This window comes from Acipenser ruthenus, chromosome 26, assembly GCF_902713425.1.
Source record: "Acipenser ruthenus chromosome 26, fAciRut3.2 maternal haplotype, whole genome shotgun sequence".
Taxonomy (NCBI): Eukaryota; Metazoa; Chordata; class Actinopteri; order Acipenseriformes; family Acipenseridae; genus Acipenser; species Acipenser ruthenus.
This window is the reverse complement of record NC_081214.1, coordinates 6,731,953-6,749,726: the sequence shown is the minus strand read 5'-3', so window position 1 is coordinate 6,749,726 and position 17,774 is coordinate 6,731,953.

Sequence of the window (17,774 nt, the reverse complement as noted above, 5' to 3'; positions counted from 1 at the left end):
GCCTATGCTCTGTCACACCCAGTTTTCTAGAATGTCAAATTATGGTCCCTCACCGCAACTCCTCACAGAAAAGGCTTCAATGCTGCCTCCAGCCAATGGTCTCTTCGCACCCAGCAGCCTGACAGTGAATGTCAACGAGACACCAGCTCTTGGAGAATGAAGGCCAGCTGCAGGTGTCCGCTTTACCTCACCAGGTGCCTGGCCAGAAGGGGGCTGCTGTGAGGTTAGGTAGTCCATGATGAATTTGAACTCCCCACGCTTTGTGAATGCCAGGGCCAATGCAACGCCCAACCCATCGGATCCCCAGCCAAGACAACCTGGCACAGCCAGAAAGCTCAGCTGAGTTCACCTGATGGCATGACTCACACTGCACACCACATGCTATGCCTGTGACAGGTGAGACACTTCTTACATTCTTACCGTGCCTCACTTTATGCTCATAAATACATTTCTTTTGATAACCTCATGTCAAAATACTTATTCACCCTTGTGCTTGCCAAACCAGTGCTAGAATTCCATCTGTGGGCCTCGTACACTAATTCAAAGTTTCATCAGGTGGAATTCAGGTCCAGAATATTTGCTGTTGAGAACATTTTGGACAATCTGACCTAAATTATTAAAATACATTTTTTAATTAATAAAAGAAAAAGAAAAGAACAACATTAGTTCATTTGAAATGATAGAATCTGCAACTTGAATTAATACCCATCAATGAATGGAGTGTACATGCAATCATATGTCTGACCCACATAATGCGGGTCACTTGGGTGGTCTGAGTGTCACATGTCTCAAAGTATCCCTGGATCCTCAGTGGAAAATATCCCATTCCAAGACCCCAAGATGAAATCCAGCACAGGTTAGGCTTTGAAGCACCAAGACAGTAGCTTATTAAAAACTGGTCATGGCTGTTTTCGCATTGCTCATGGAAAAGGGAGCGGTCATAAAGTGATTCCTTAGTAACAGGTAGGAGGTGTTGCTGAAACCACCACTGCTGTGGTGAAACTGGCACTTTTCATTTACAAATAATGCACTTGTGTAATGCTTAAAGGGGTGACCCTTGGGTAGTGGAACCTCCTATTTAAAACTATTTTTCAATTACAGTCTTCATTAATAATTTAAATGACTACCGTGCGATCTCCTTCTTACTCCAGTAATTCCTCATTCAATTATTTTTATAAGGAATCCTGAAGACTTTCTGGAGACGTGACCTCAACCGGTATGACTCGATCTTTCCAGAAATATCGCTAATAAAAAGAGAGAAACAGCAGTTCAGGCCCATTCACCTAAATATGCAGTCTTTCATCCTTAATGAATACACACAACCAAACAAAGACAAACACATAGCTGCCTTTGACTGGTGTGATTAACCAGTGAGCTTTTCAGTTGTAACATGACATCATGCTAATGAACTTGGATCTGCGTGCAGTCGTACCACTCCCAAGCAAACTGAGAGCAGGAGGACACTGTGCTAAATGAGAAGGTGCGACACACTGTGACAGGAAGGTCAGCCCTGTGGTGTTGTTGATCCTGAAGCTGAAAACCCGGGGCTGTTTCACCTGGGTGTGACATGTGTGACCATACCACTCTTCATGTTTTAAATCCAGCCCTGTCTGTCGTCACATCAGGACAATGCTCACAATTAGGATTGGGAGGGTTCCTGAGCACTCCCCTGCTTTAAAAAAACAAAACAAAAAACACCAAAATAAATAAAGAATGTTTTTAGCTGCACCTCAAAAAATTGGTTTCAGTCTCATTACAAATCCTGTGCGGTCAGGATCAAACTCAGCTGTCTTTAGTCACCCTCATTCCCCCTGAGAGATTCAAACAGAGGGATCATTTACACAGGAGGATGATTAGCACTGATCAGCTGTACTGAGAAGCTTTTAGTACATTTTACCTGTCCTTACTTTATCAGAAAGACAGTTTTGGCATCAATTCCCCTTGGAATTTTCAGGCAAAAACTGTAAATTAGGGGCCCTAAATATATATATATATATATATATATATATATATATATATATATATATATATATATATATATAACACTTCTTAGATGTTGCCGCTGCCAAAGAGAAAAGACAGCAACTTCCGCTAAATAAAAGTATCCCAAACTTGTCTATCAATGAATTATAATTTATTCATTAAAACAAGGTAAAAACAGATATGCTGACACGTTTCGTATTGAAAGCAGGACTTGTTAGATCTATTAAATACACCCAGTGTTTATGGATCATTTAACACAATTACCCGATTATTAGAAATAATGATATAGAAATCAATGCATTCAATTCACTTTCCATATTCATAGCAACAGTCTGCTACATATATTATTAAACATATATATATATATATATATATATATATATATATATATATATATATATATATCATCTTCAAGCTCTGTTGTTCAAGCTATAACAGAGCTTGAAGTTTCGTGTATAACCTCCTACTGCTGCAAGTAGTAGACAAGGGGGGTGGGGTCCCTATAGCAAAATTTGGGAAATATAAACCAACAAAATCTGCTTTGTCAGCGCACATGAGACTAAACTATAGAAGAGCGCAGTAAACAGACACCAGGGATTTAGTTTAGTGTGAAATTGAACATGAATCTGGGATACTGCAGCGTTGATGAAGAGATTCATCGCCGTGCCACTGTGCTTCTTATTCTGAGGTAGGATTTGTTCTGTTTCTCTGCTCTGTTTATAAATAGTCAGCATTCTAAGGATTCATTTCACATTGTAGTGGAGGCGCTCCTTTGGTCCATTAAATCAATGAGAGCAGCAATCTGTGAAAGAAACACAGATTGCTTATATTTGGATTATATACTAGTTCATTAAAGAAACCGTAGCAGAACCATTAGCAGGTCACAGCTTTACCGCATTGACAACACAGTGGATTGGGAACAGCTAGTAGTCCTGATTGTTTTGTATGTCCGGCAGCGATATGGAAGTGTAGCGGGAATAGCCAAGTTGTGAAGCATTGTGACTAAACAGCCTGGCACCACTGATCTTTAATTAACTAGCGGACAGCACAGCACTTTCCGATTTCAAACGCAGGGAGTGAACAGCTTGCCTATACCGTTTAAAACACAATACGGTTTGACATGCAGGGGACTAAAGGGTGCCAACGCTGTAAAGCAGGTCATTCTTCCAAGAAGGCGACCTTAAAGCTCCCTCTGTGGTTCCTTCCAGTTTGCACTGAGGTGATTGAGTGATCTGCGCTGTGGTGTGGGAGAGTCTCCAGCCCTAGACCTCACAGGGAAGGGAGGGTCCCTTTTCCTGGCGATAATGGCAGATTTTGTGTTCTCACAGACTGCCAACCTGACACACTGGCAGCCAAGCTGGGGCGGGCATTGGCTGGCACTGGGCATATCAGCAGTAATAACATGGGGGGAGCTCTAATGGAGAGGAAAACAACATATTCAGGTCTATTTTAAAGATCTGAGCAGTGTTGGATCTGAATACAGCTCACATTTAGAACAGTCTTTAGGCTCCCTCGTCCACGCTATGTTGTGTTGCGAATCTCTCTCTAAAACACAATTAGGATTGTGGTTACCCTTTGGTGTACTAGCTGCAGTTGGAGATTAGATATGTTTGAGAGCTCTGTCCAGCCTTCATGGGGTGCTTTAAGTATCTCAGATTTTAAAAACTCACCAGGATGTGATGACTGAAGCATAAAGGTGATTCTAGAACATTAGTTATGATATTTCAAAGCCATACCGGCTTGCTCTTGTACTGCAGTCATGCTGTATTGTTCTTCAGGGTATTTAAAGTCCCTACTCATCCACTGCTATCTGGAACAGAAATCACTCTGGGCTCAGTTTTATAGTGAGCCACCAATTAACTGTGGCTAGCTCAGGTGTGTGAGCGATGGCAGGTTAGTAATGTTTCAGCACTGGAAGCATTGTGCAGCATGTGAGCTGTGTCAGGGTGGGGAGACCTACCAGAGCACATTGAGACTGAGGCTGTTGAGGTTGCTGCCCTGACAGATACAGCCTAGACCCAGCCGTGTATTGATAACCCAGTGAGGAAATACTGGGTTAGCTATCAAAGCTGTGTTGCATTTCCATCTTCATGAAATGGAGAACGGTTATATCTGCACACCATCACTTCTGAGAAATCTCTATTTAACACAAAGGGTTAAAATGACCTGGATCTCCCCTACAGCACAGTACAGGTTTGTGGAGGCCTCATTCTATTAATGCTTTCTGGTCTTTTGGGGTATAATAGTCGTTGTTCCCTTATAAAGGTTTAACACAGTGTTTTTGCACGGTATCTTTGCAGTTTTCCCATGCTTTTCCCATGGTTGTACCATGCATTTCCCATAGTTTACCCTAGTTCACCCGGTTTATTAATATGGTTTACCATACCTTGCTATTCTTTACAATGCTTACCTATGCTTTACCATGTTTTCACTGTGCTTTATTACACTTTGCTATGCTTTTACTATGGGAGACTTTTAAAAGAGGTATTTTTTAGGAGCAGTAATCAATTAACTATATGAACATAACTGAGATCTTTTATTTAACATCATGTTATCAAGGAAACTATAAAATGATATTGCAAAAGTCGACTAGAAGCCATGATAGTAGTACAGTATTTCATGTTAGATTTCGAAATGGCCCATTTTTCAATTTTTGTCAGTTTTTCATTAAATATATGGAAAATTACAAATCGGTATGTAATTCACATAACATCATTTGACTATATGAAGCAACAGTAGTTCATTTTATAGGATGATGCAAAACTTTTGGCCATAGCTGTAGGTATTGAGATGTTGAGTTATATAAAGCTAGGCTCCTGTGGATAGAGTGCTCAGTGATTCATCTGTTATTCTGTGAGTTCGATGTTATGGCGTGACACACACTTAAGGCTAATCATTCCCCACACAGCTCTTCAGGGTCAGACATGCATTCGTTTTATTTATTGCTCTCAATAAAGCCATTCCTTACAGTCTCTGTTTTACAGTGAAACCTGCTTGTAATAACTGCTCAAGAGACCGTCTCAAAATGGTCACAATATGTTATTTAACAAGAAGATCTATACAAGTGTGGACAGTCACAACTGAACTACGGTCCTTGTGTAAAGCAATGGATTTGGAAGGAATATGGCACAGGCTCTGGTAGGGTACTGCAATGGATTGCTATCTGGTAAAATATGTTATTACCACTGTGATGCCATTTTATTTGGCAGACACCACTATAGCTGCCCTTAGTGTAGAACTACAGCAGATCTTTTGGTAATGGTGCTAGGGTACATATCCAACACAAAGCAGGTGCATATTGGACTGAATTATTTATCTTGTGTTCAATCATCTTCTCAATCCATAAATAACAACCTGCAGCAACAGGGATGGAGGGAAGTTTGCCATTGACTCAGCCCCCATGTTGTTTTGCAGTATTGTCTTTACAGTGCGCTTCTTTGCATTAACGGAAGGTGCTGACCTTCGAGCTTCCTGCTGGCTCCTCACGCTCTGCAGACATGTGCTGCCGTACTCTGATTCCTCTGCAGCTGCTTGCGTGGACGGTGCCTATCTGTGAGCCTTGTATTAGCAGGGCTGTGATTGATAAGATAGAGAAGCGCCCGGGAGGAAGCCAGAACCACTTACGCATTCCCCTCTGTGAAACGGAGAGAGAGAGTGGGAGTGGATGAGAAGACCAGAGCCCAGGGCATGTGGCCCATACCTTGCAGTGGACAGGCTCATTTTTGCCCGATATTGTTGAGGCAAAGAGATATAGACATACAGAGGGGAGGTGTAGAGGTTTATAATGAAGTACAGTATGTTTGATGTACTGGGTTGGTGTCCCCTTTATTAGACGGGGAATGCTATGGAAAGGAGCTGAACCATGTCACGTGATCACTATATAAGGCTGTGACAGGGTAGCGTCACGACCCAGGGTGTTACCGGCAGGGAGAGAGACTCAGAACACAGAATCTGCAGTGAAGCGCAATTACGTACGTTTAATTACAAATACACACTAAATAAAACACATTAACAAATAAACAGGCGCAGTGGCCAAAATAAAAAGGTCTATAAAAACACACACACAATACAAAACAAACAGCAACACAGCAACACACACCTTCTCCAACACCTACATTAGCTCTAACATTAACACCCGTGAACACCCTTTTTATACACCTGTGAGTGGAGCCTAATTATTCATCATTTATTCAATTTACCGCTCCAGCCACATTCCCATGTGTTTTCTGCCAGGAATTTAACCCCCTCCTTGCCAACCCAGGCTTCCCCCCAGCACACACACACACGCACGCACGCACACGTACACGCACACACGTGCACCGGCAAGGCTTTCACTTTGCCACGAAGAACAGTTAACCATTTGTAAGTTAGCTATAAAATCATTATGAGAGCTTGAAATGTTTAGTGGCAGCCCAGTTACAGTATTTGTAGCATCTGCATTCCTAACTATGAGTCACGGATGTTGAAGGAAATAGAAGGAAACGATCTACTCTTTCATTCCCACTGGCAGTCGTACTCCCACTATCCTGCCCCTTTCGAACTGATCACTCTCTGCTTCTGCCTATTTTAAGGCTAAATTACTAAAAGCTAACTGCTCATGGTCTTTTATACTGGACCAAGTGAATTGGTTCAGCTCAGACTCTGAATTGCTCCTAGAAAAGTGAACAGTGCTACTGGGACCCAAGTAATTCCAGTGAAACAGGGCTGCACCGCTAACAGGTCAAGTTAGTGACTTGCAGTTCAAAAAGTGAGTGTGTCAGTCAGTCAGTAGCTGAGCTAATCTAAAGCTCTTTAGTTCAAAAGCTCTTTTCAAAACAGTCCGTGATGGCTGGCCAGCCTCCAAAGTGCACTTGAGAGGAAAAAGAAACAATAGCATCAAGTGACTTGGCCACCAGTTCGCACTGGCACCAGTCCAGCCCTTTGCCCCTGCTGCCCTTCAAGGAGATCTGCTGGACAGCAACTAGTCTCAATAAAGCAGCTCCTGGCAGAGTGGAGGGAGCCGGAGAGGGTGTCCTGCGTGCCAGAAGAAACAGGTGTCATTTCAACATTAGCGTGGGTGTTGTTAGAGAATGAAAGTTTGTGTTTAATTTGTCCTGCTGAGGGCAGGGCGGTCAGCTATCAGGACTGCTGGCTTGCGCTCAAAGTGGAGATGTTAAGCAATCAAACCATTTATCTGGGAGTCAGAGGAAGCAACAGGACCAGTCTCCAGTAAATCTTCTCACTCTATCATCAGCTTTTAAACTAACGAAGTACACTCTATACCAGCAACATTTTCAGACTAGTTCTGTTTTTACCTGTTTTATATCCTATTATGTGTGTTCTCCATAATTCTTTAGATCATTATCTACCAGGCTTGCTAACTATCCCAGCAAAAATGTCCTTTTTCAACCACCACCTTCTGCAGGTGGTTTGAGAAATTATCACTTAGGAGTGGGTTTTATTTCTCAAGAGATATTAAATGGTGATGCAAATCAGTTTTATGACTGTTGATAATATTCAATGTAATGTTTCCAAAGCTTGTCCCCATTGAATCCCATTACGTGTCTGGCAGGACATTTCAATGTGTGATGATGAAAAAGCAATGGGGTAACTTGTTTTAGGAATGGTACATAGTGGTATTGATTGAAAGGAGATCCCTGACCTCCAGGTTCAGAATGCAAGATAGCAGGTCACCAGTGTTTTAATTTGCACAGTGTGACTAAAAGCAGTTAATGCCACTAAACATGGCTGTAGCACAAAGCTGTCATTTAGACATGACCAGACAATAAATGATAAGACGACACAGACATAGGATATCCTAAGTAAAGTTAGGATAGGAAGATAGGAAAAACCTCCAAGAAACTGTTGATACCAGTGACTAAGGAAAGACTTCCTGTGTCAATAATACAAGATAAGTCAAGTAAGTGATTTAGTCCCAAGTAAGTGAAATCCTAATTGGACCGCGAGGATTACTCGCTGAGGACAATGCAAACATCTTGTACTTACATGGATTTACAGTGTAAACACTTTTCCTATTCTGCACTTAAACCTTTAGTTTGAAAACCCCCTTTGGAATAAGTGCATTACCCTGAAGAAAGCCTAGCAGAGCCACGAGGAGAGCACAGCACTACCAGCAATGACAACCCAGTAGATTTGGAATAACTTATTGCTGTGGTCCTGATACGGTAGGGTAGAGCCTGACAGTGATATAGTACTGCTGCAGTGTGTATTGTGTCCTCACACCATTAGGGTGCCACTGGCGTGTTTCAAAATACAAACACATTATCACTGAAGCTGCCTGGTGCAATGGTGTACCTCATCTAAGATGGTTCAAGACTGAGCTCTCATGCATTCTTTGGTTTTCTTGAATGCGCTTGTGTGCAGCCCTTGCTTGGTATTCATGCTTTGAGAAGACACTGAGTCCCTGGAGATACCAGCACTGTGTTTACACATGAGCACAGGGCCCAGGAAGGGCTGCCAGATAAGACAGCCTGCCTCGCTGCCTATCGCCAAGAATGGAGCTACTTCTAGGAATGGCCAGCTGGAGCTGATAAGGGAGCTTCCTGTGAAAACAAACTAGCTTTCATTTCACAGCTGAGCATAAAAGCATGAGGAAAAGGGATGGAAAAAACAAAAGGACATATTCAGTAAATGCCAAATGACAACGGAAGGCCACTGTACGGTAGGGCTGTATACTTGGGGCAACGATAGCACAATGGCAGCTACAATAGCAGTACGGCACACCAGCGGGGAGATAAGTTGGTGATACAGACTGCTGATTCACTGCAGTTCCACGGTACTGTATCTTCTACTGCATCAGGAGCACGTTGTACAATATTTGTTCCATTGCATCATCATTGCTGCTAATGATGCGGTCTGTTTATGGTTTTGCTAGGGAGTCTTCCGAGTAATACACATTCATGGTAACATTTTTCATAAATAGAAATTGAATGGTGATGCAATTCCTTATTTACTGAAGTTCAATTCCATGGTAAAGAGGCAATATGAAACATGGCACATAACAGTGCCAACATATCAGTATTATTCCTTAGTAAGGTTTTTCATATTCTAAATTATTACCCAACATTTCAAAAATAGTCTGGAAGCATTTACATATACTTTGTAATTCAGAAAAAATTCAAATCATATTTTTAAAAAGTGCCGGTAGTGGCTTTTGGAAAGGATTTTACTGACATGTTGGTCCACAGTAAACAATATAGACACATTAAATGACATTAAAACCTGTAAGAGCACATGTAAAGTATGTCAATAGATTTCTACAGATAAAAGTGAGATAGTGAACAGAGAAAATAGATACTCAGTGAGAAGAAACCCATCAAGCAAAACTAGCAACCTTGTTTAAGGTATAATTTGCCAAAAATGTAACAAAATAAAATATGTAGAAGAGACAGGTGCAGTATTATGTAAAATAATACAGAATCACCTCTCAAACAGAAGACACAAAAAAGTAAATGAACCAATAGTTCAACACTTTATAAAAAATGAACACAACATGAAGGATCTAATTTGTAGTTTTAGAAGAAATAAAAATAGATAATGTACAGAATAATAAATGAATATAAATGGATAAATAGACTCAATACCTTTGACAAAGGTATGTTAAACATATCGAAACGCTGGGAAGTTGGCTCTTTTGAGCAAAACATTTTTTATAAGTCTAAAATACTTTTTTGGAGAAGGCACCTACCAATACGTTTTAATAAACACACTGAACATACATAGGGGACATGAGCACACAAATGCAGCAGCATTCTAACGGTGGGATACACAGAAGCACCTCTATTGCATATCTGTCGACTCTGTATCAACATGGAACTGAACTTCAATAAATAATACATTCTTTTTTATGCCGACCTAAAGCGTTGCCATAAGAATTTATCACATTGTGTGTTTCTTTTTTCTTTTTTCAAATCGCAGTTTTATGTTTCCTGTTCCAGTAGGTACAAGTGAAAACGCTGGCATGGCACTAATAATGAGTGAATCATACCCAGTGTGTGTTGTGCTCGAACCACATGATTGTTAAAGTCATTTCTGGGAAAAGCAGGCCTTTTTTCTTACAGCCTCTTACCTTCTTGGCCGGCTCCAGGGAAGTTCATTATGTGAAAAAAAAATAAGCATCTTGTTTACTCCAGTTTCCTGCACAGTCGGACAAACTCAGCCCCACGCTCCATTGTGCATTGTTCTGCAAAGCACATACCCGCGACTGGCAGCCGTTTTCCACTTCTTATTCATTCATTCTTCAAACTTCACTATCGGGGACACTTGGTCTGCTTGTCTAGGTAGAAACGTTTTGTAAAAGAAAAGAAAAATAGCTCAGAAAGTGTGTACTGCCACAAACCTACTGCTATTAACAAATACTATATACGTGGGTTATAGCAATTATATTGATACGTGATTATACAAAGGTTATAAGCTCTGGCAACAACGTTTAGAAATGTTTTAGAAATGCTAATTATTTTAGTTGGGTGGGGGGGTGTGGGGGGGGGGGGGGGGGGGGGGGGGTTGGCACGTGTGATTTTTTTTCTGTGAGGTTTATCATTTCACCTTTGGGACCCCATAACCCTAATAATTGTATATGTCATTGGTGCTTTTTCCTTTTATACGCAAACCCAGAAGTAAAATCTATGAGAGGTTTGTGGGTTATATTTGTATGTTATGGTAGCGATAGCAGAGATCTCGAGTGGATGTACAGACGTGATCAAATTTGTTGGTACCCCTCCACAAAAAACGAAGAATGCACAATTTTCTCTGAAATAACTTGAAACTGACAAAAATAATTGGCATCCACCATTGTTTATTCCATATTTAATAGAAATCATACTTTGCTTTTGATTTTTTATTCAACATAATATTGTAAATAATAAAACAAAAGAAAATGGCATGGACAAAAATTATGGGACCCCTAACCTAATATTCTGTTGCACAACCTTTAGAGGCAATCACTGCAATCAAACGTTTTCTGTAGTTCTCAATGAGACTTCTGCACCTGTTAACAGGTAGTTTGGCCCACTCTTCCTGAGCAACTGCTCCAGCTGTCTCAGGTTTGATGGGTGCCTTCTCCAGACTGCAAGTTTCAGCTCTTTCCATAGATGTTCGATAGGATTCAGATCAGGACTCATAGAAGGCCACTTCAGAATAGTCGAATGTTTTGTTCTTATCCATTCTTGGGTGCTTTTAGCTGTGTGTTTTGGGTCATTATCCTGTTGGAGGACCCATGACCTGCGACTGAGACACAGCTTTCTGACACTGGGTAGTACGTTTCGCTCCAGAATGCCTTGATAGTCTTGAGATTTCATTGTGCCCTGCACAGATTCAAGGCACCCTGTGCCAGGCGCAGCAAAGCAGTCCCAAAACATAACCGAGCCTCCTCCTTCACTGTAGGTATGGTGTTCTTTTCTTTGAAAGCTTCATTTTTTCGTCTGTGAAAATAGAGCTGATGTGACTTGCCAAAAAGCTCCAGTTTTGACTCATCTGTCCAAAGGACATTCTCCCAGAAGGATTGTGGCTTGTCAATATGCATTTTAGCAAATTCCAGTCTGGCTTTTTTATGTTTTTCTTTCAAAAGTGGAGTCCTCCTGGGTCTTCTTCCATGGAGCCCACTTGCGCTCAAAAAGCGACGGATGGTGCGATCAGAAACTGACGTACCTTCACCTTGGAGTTCAGCTTGTATCTCTTTGGCAGTTATCCTTGGTTCTTTTTCTACCATTCGCACTATCCTTCTGTTCAATCTGGGGTCGATTTTCCTCTTGCGGCCACGCCCAGGGAGGTTGGCTACAGTTCCATGGACCTTAAACTTCTTAATAATATTTGCAACTGTTGTCACAGGAACATCAAGCTGCTTGGAGATGGTCTTGTAGCCTTTACCTTTACCATGCTTGTCTATTATTTTCTTTCTGATCTCCTCAGACAACTCTCTCCTTTGCTTTCTCTGGTCCATGTTCAGTGTGGTGCACACAATGATACCAAACAGCACAGTGACTACTTTTCTCCATTTAAATAGGCTGAATCACTGATTACAAGATTGGAGACATGTGTGATACTAATTAAAGAAACGAATTAGTTTGAAATATCACTATAATCCAATTATTTATTATCTTTTCTAAGGGGTACCAACAAATGTGTCCAGGCCATTTTAGAATATCTTTGTAGAATAAGCAATAATTCATCTCTTTTCACAGCTTCTTTGCTTTATTCTGACACACCAAAGGCATGCAAGTATACATGATAAAATAGCTTTTAATTTCATCACTTTTCAGGAGGAATGAAGCATTATTTCAATGAGCTGTAAGGGTACCAACAAATTTGAGCACGTCTGTATGTGTGCTGAGTAAAAACATAAGTCATTTGACCAGGTGATCTTCAATGACAATGCACCACATGGAGAGGTAATGTCATTGAGATGAGTCGTTACTAGAATGGTGGTTCATGGCAGCAGTGTGGAGTAGTGGTTAGGGCTCTGGACTCTTGACCAGAGGGTTGTGGGTTCAATTCCCAGTGGGGAACACTGCTGTTGTACCCTTGAGCAAGGTACTTTACCTAGATTGCTCCAGTAAAAACCCAACTGTATAAATGGGTAATTGTATGTAAAAATAATGTGATATCTGTATAATGTGAAATAATGTATAATGTGGTATCTTGTAACAATTGTAAGTCGCCCTGGATAAGGGCGTCTGCTAAGAAATAAATAATAATAATAATAATAATTTCAGCACACCAATGCATCAGTAAAGCAATGCACACTGGCAGTCCAATGTTTAAGAGCAATATTTCCTTCAGACCATTGTATTGCACTTACTGGTAATGTTGTGGTCTGCTACTGGCTCTGCTGGATGTAATAATGACCTCCTAGTCCTAATTGCCTTTTAATCCTTTCTGCAAGGGTTAACATGTACGCAGCGTGGAAAGGGTTAAACGGTTGCTAGTCCATGTGTTTGCATTCTTGAAGTAAAACAGACAATAGACATTCCATGAGAAGAAAAAACCTTCCTGAACGATTGTCATACACTTGGAAAGCCTTTGGGAGTTCATTGTTTCAGTGTGGCCTGTCGCTGTGGGAGTGCTGCTCTCCAGTTTCTATAAAACATCCATCCCTCTTTCCTACTTTCACTCTGAAGAAGAGCCCTTTGAGGTCTTGAAAGCTTTTGTTTAGTTATCCAATAAAAGGTATCACATCTCCTTCTCTTTGTCTATTATCTCTGGACTGATATGGCTACCATTTCATCTGTCAAGAAAAACACTGAAATGTATTTTGTGATTAAAGACATCAGAAAGTATATGCCACTACCCCCTCCCTCCCTCGCAATCACACTAGCGTTAGCGTTAGGCATTAATAATGGTCCAATCATTAGATGCCTAACAATTAACAAACTGGTAATAATGTTGATTAAAAAACAGTTTGCAGCTAAATTAAACTGAATCAATCTATTTAAGTGGATTGTGTGATGCTCGGTTGGTCTTGTCCCTTGATAAAAAGCCCAATTGTATTTTGCAAAGCCAAATGTTGTGGGCTCACACGCAGTAAGTTTAGGCGCACTCTTTGAAAACATTCTGCATAAGTTTCTGTGGCCCTCAGTTTTGGAATCAGTGCTGTAAAACACCAAAATATATTTTCCGGTGGACTGCAATCACAGATGAAGCAACAGTGAAACTCAAATGGAAGAAGCTGTCTGCTCTAATTTTAGTGCGAACCTTCACAACAAATCCGGGATCTTGCTATATGTCTAAACTTGATTTAACTAAACGAAACGCTGTAGAAAACGTACCCTTACTTAGTCGCACAGGTCGTGTGCATGCAGTAATAACTGCAACTTCTAATACTGATGGATCAAAAATCTCGCTGGGATATGCTCTTCATTAAAGTTTAAAGAAAACAGTTTTATTTGAATGGACACCTGTTTAGTTTATCTGCTGTTAACAAGCATCTTGCTGATGCATTGACAAATGTTATTTTTGGTTAACGGTTAGTTGATAAAAACATCAGCTAAAACTGTTCAGCAAACATCAGATCCAGACTTCAGGGTTATCAGCTTTAAGTCAATCTTATAGTTGAAATGGGGCTGCATTTATTAAAAGGCATTTAATTGGTTACTATAAATTAAACTAATAACACAAAACAAGCAAATAAAGAAATAAAACGTGATCCTGCCCACTGTAACGTGTGTATGTAGCAATAACTTCAGTGCTGGGTCTGTCTAGCACCTGCTCCAGTTATACTAAACAGGACTCCCAGCGTCTGGGCTGCTGTACAAGTAGTGTATAGGGCTCTATTTGAAAAAGATTGCACAGCAAGACTATAGCTAGCACCACTAATATGTTAACGTAACATTATTCAGCAGGTTTCATTAGACTTTTTTGAAGCAACATTAGTTCATTCTATCGGGTGGCCAGAGCTGTAGACCCTTTCTATTAAACTTCCTGTTGACAGATGTCAGTCTATGTTTCATTATCTCTAATTGCAGAGGTAGAGTGTGTTAATGGATACATTAGCTCTCTGGAAGTAAGGTTTGTGTGTGTGTGTGTGTGTGTGTGTGTGTGTGAGTGTGTGTGTGTGTGTGTGTGTGTGTGCGTGAGTGCGTGTGTGTGTGTGTGTGTTTCTCTGTTTCAATTGATTATTAGCGTTTTGCACGGCTTTGTTTCCAGCCATGCACGTTCCTTTATCTGAACCAGTCAATCACAGCGCCACACTGATCTCTCAGTTTCACTTCACCCAGTGTATCAGCTTTCTCTGGTCTATTACCCTTCATTCAAACACAAATGATGGCTTAGTTAGATATCTAATTAATACTTGCATGAAAGACCACCGCATTGGAAAGACCACTCTGAATCCCTAATGTGCATGTATTTACTGTATGAATAAACCAGAATTTTTTGAGTAAGCCTTCAGCGTTTGCAAAGTGTGTACCGGTGTAGGGCCAGAAGGTAGTACATCGTCAAAATGTGGTGTGCGTACCAAAACCTGTGTAATGTCAGAAAGTGGTGTGCGTACCAAAACCTGTGTAATGTCAGAAAGTGGTACGCTGTGAGATTTTAGTACAGGTGCAATCCTATAGTATAAGGTTTGTAGTAAAATGTAAGGCAAATCCTAAAGTTAATCATCCATTATCTTTTTGCAAACTTAAACTGGAAACAACCAATTTCTCTTAAAAGGAAAAACAATTCACGACAAACCAGACAAAATGAGAAGTCACAGTAAAGTTGCACAAGTAAACAAATTTACAAGACCCAATGCATTCCATAGCATAAATATTTGCATACTATTTTCAAAGCGATTCCTCCATTCTTTAATTAACTCCTGTTTTTTGGAAGGTGAAAAAAAATCAAACTAAGCGTTTGATTGGTCAAATAAAATGATATAATATGGTGTTAACTGGACATTCCTGGGTAAATGATCACAATGTGAATCCAGTCATCCCAGTGGGACTCGCTCGCCCTACAGACACATTCTTAGGATTTCAACATTTCCACTCTGAAAAGCTCTAAGCTGGACACTGCATCGCTTTGTAAATGCAGCAAGACTTTAATGTGAAAATGAGTGTACTTTCTTCTCACTTACACGTCATTAAAAAGCATACTATTGCCCTGAAGAAACCCTAGCAGACCACAGCATTACCAGAAGTAGCAACACAAGGGATTTGAAACAAACATTGCACAGCAGTCCTCATATGGCAGTATAATGGCAATGCAAAATATTGATACTAATGGAAGCTGCCCTTGTGCTACCATTGCATTGGTATAATATGTCATGTGGTTTATTTGACATTTTCCTCATATCTTCAACAGCAGGTTTGAATGCAGACTGATTTACACCCTGCTCAATAGCCTTGGTGCCCAGTCGCTGCTCTCTGCAGTCGGTATTGTTCACTCTTCCTGTCTGCAGGTGGCTTGCAGGCTCACAGAGGGACGTGGCCAGCAGCTCGGAGTGCTAGTCTTGAGCAGCCCCAGCGCACAGCACAATAACCATTGTTTGTGAATTAAAGTCAGATTGATTGATGGTGGAATAAGAGATTAAGAATTCATATGAGTATTTCATTTGTTAATGATTAAATTCTATTTTGGGTCCCCAGTAGGTTAGGGAGGAATATTGGGCTGGGGTTAGCCCCCCTCATCGCTCAGCAGCTACAGTACTGGGGTCTGTTCACTTGATCGAAACGGTATCGAGATGCCCTTTGTTTTTGAATTGCTTTTCAATCTGCTCTGTTGTCATTGGCACTGCACCTGCATGTTGTACTATGCAGAGCTTGGTGCCTGGAATGAAAGCTGCTCTATAAATTGAATAAGCTGTTGTGGTTTTCAAAAGCTAAGCAATGTGTACTAGCAAAGCATAGTGGTGGCAGAGCAAAGCACTGCATGTTAAAGCAGGGGAATGGGGTTGTGATTTGATGGCAGGGTCACAAGGGGTTTACATACCTGTACAGTTTAAAAGTTTACCATAGTCATTGTGCAGTTTCTCCCCATGCTTTTCCCATGGTTATACTATGCATTTCCTATGAGTTTACCATGTTTATTAATGTGGTTTCCCATACCGCTCTGTGCTTGACAATGCTTACCTATGCTTTACCATGCTTTCACTGTGCTTTATTACACATTCCTATGCTTTTACTACAGGAAACATTTAAAAAAAAGGGGTGCATCTTGGTCACCATCCAGAAAGAGTCTGTGCCTCAAACGTGTGACTGTATAATTGGAATAGGTACAACATGTATAATATTGACAGTTGAAAGATGATTCCTATGCACTCTAATTGAAAGACTTCTGAAATGGGTCCAGTGTATTGGAAGAGCAGAAGGAAACCACTTGCTAGTTAGCATTAAGTGACTATTATTGTTCAATTACACAAGTGATTTTTCAGTGGCTCTTCTAAGTACGATAAACTGCAAAATTAGCATGCAAAGAGTGTGTGTTTGGGGGCGGATAATGCTTTACACGTCTATAGAAATGCTGCAGTACAGTACAACCAAATATGGTAGCACACCTTTCTGTGGTCTAGTTCAAATAGAAGTGCACATGAACTGGTGGTCTGCACGGTGCAAAGCAATCTAAAATGCAGCCTTGCTAGCTGGCACTTAAAACTAGAGGATGTGGCTTCTGTGTCCTCCTCTTCACATCCTTCCCCAGCAGTTATCAGCAGAGAAAGCAGCTCCCGGCCTGGGAGAGATAAAGGCCTGCTGACACCCCACGCCCCTGGCCAGCTCGCAGAGAGAGGGCCTGGTCCCTGTGTCACTGAAGGGTTGAACAGGCCTCTGGCCTCAGTTCATGTCACGTTGTTGTTTTTGTATTGGTTTGAAGCCAGAATATTGAAAGTGGAATTAGAGATAAAACTAGACATTTCCTGACCAATTGTCCATTATATTTAGAGCAGATTAACACAATATTTAATGTGAGACTTGGATACGGTTCATGTTTTGTTTTTTTTAACTTTGGTCAACTAATTAACTAACGTGTTACTGTTTAGATTCACTTTGCATCCTTTTCTGTTTCAGTCCTCAGATCCTGTTGACTATTTCAAACTTTGTAATTTTAAAGCACCTCTACAGCCTCAACAGAGCTCTCAAACATGTCTAACCCAACCCCAGATTGTACACCAGAGTGTAACCATTAACCCGTCCCCCTGCAACAGTGCATCTGAGAAATACATCATTAACACAGAGCCAATGTGGTGTAGTGGATATTTACTACATACGTTAGTATATAAATTAATTACATCATTGCAAATGAAAATATTACATAATTCAGTCAATGTAAATAAATGCAGTTAAAATACCAAGATTAATTCTTCTCTGTGAGAATGCGTG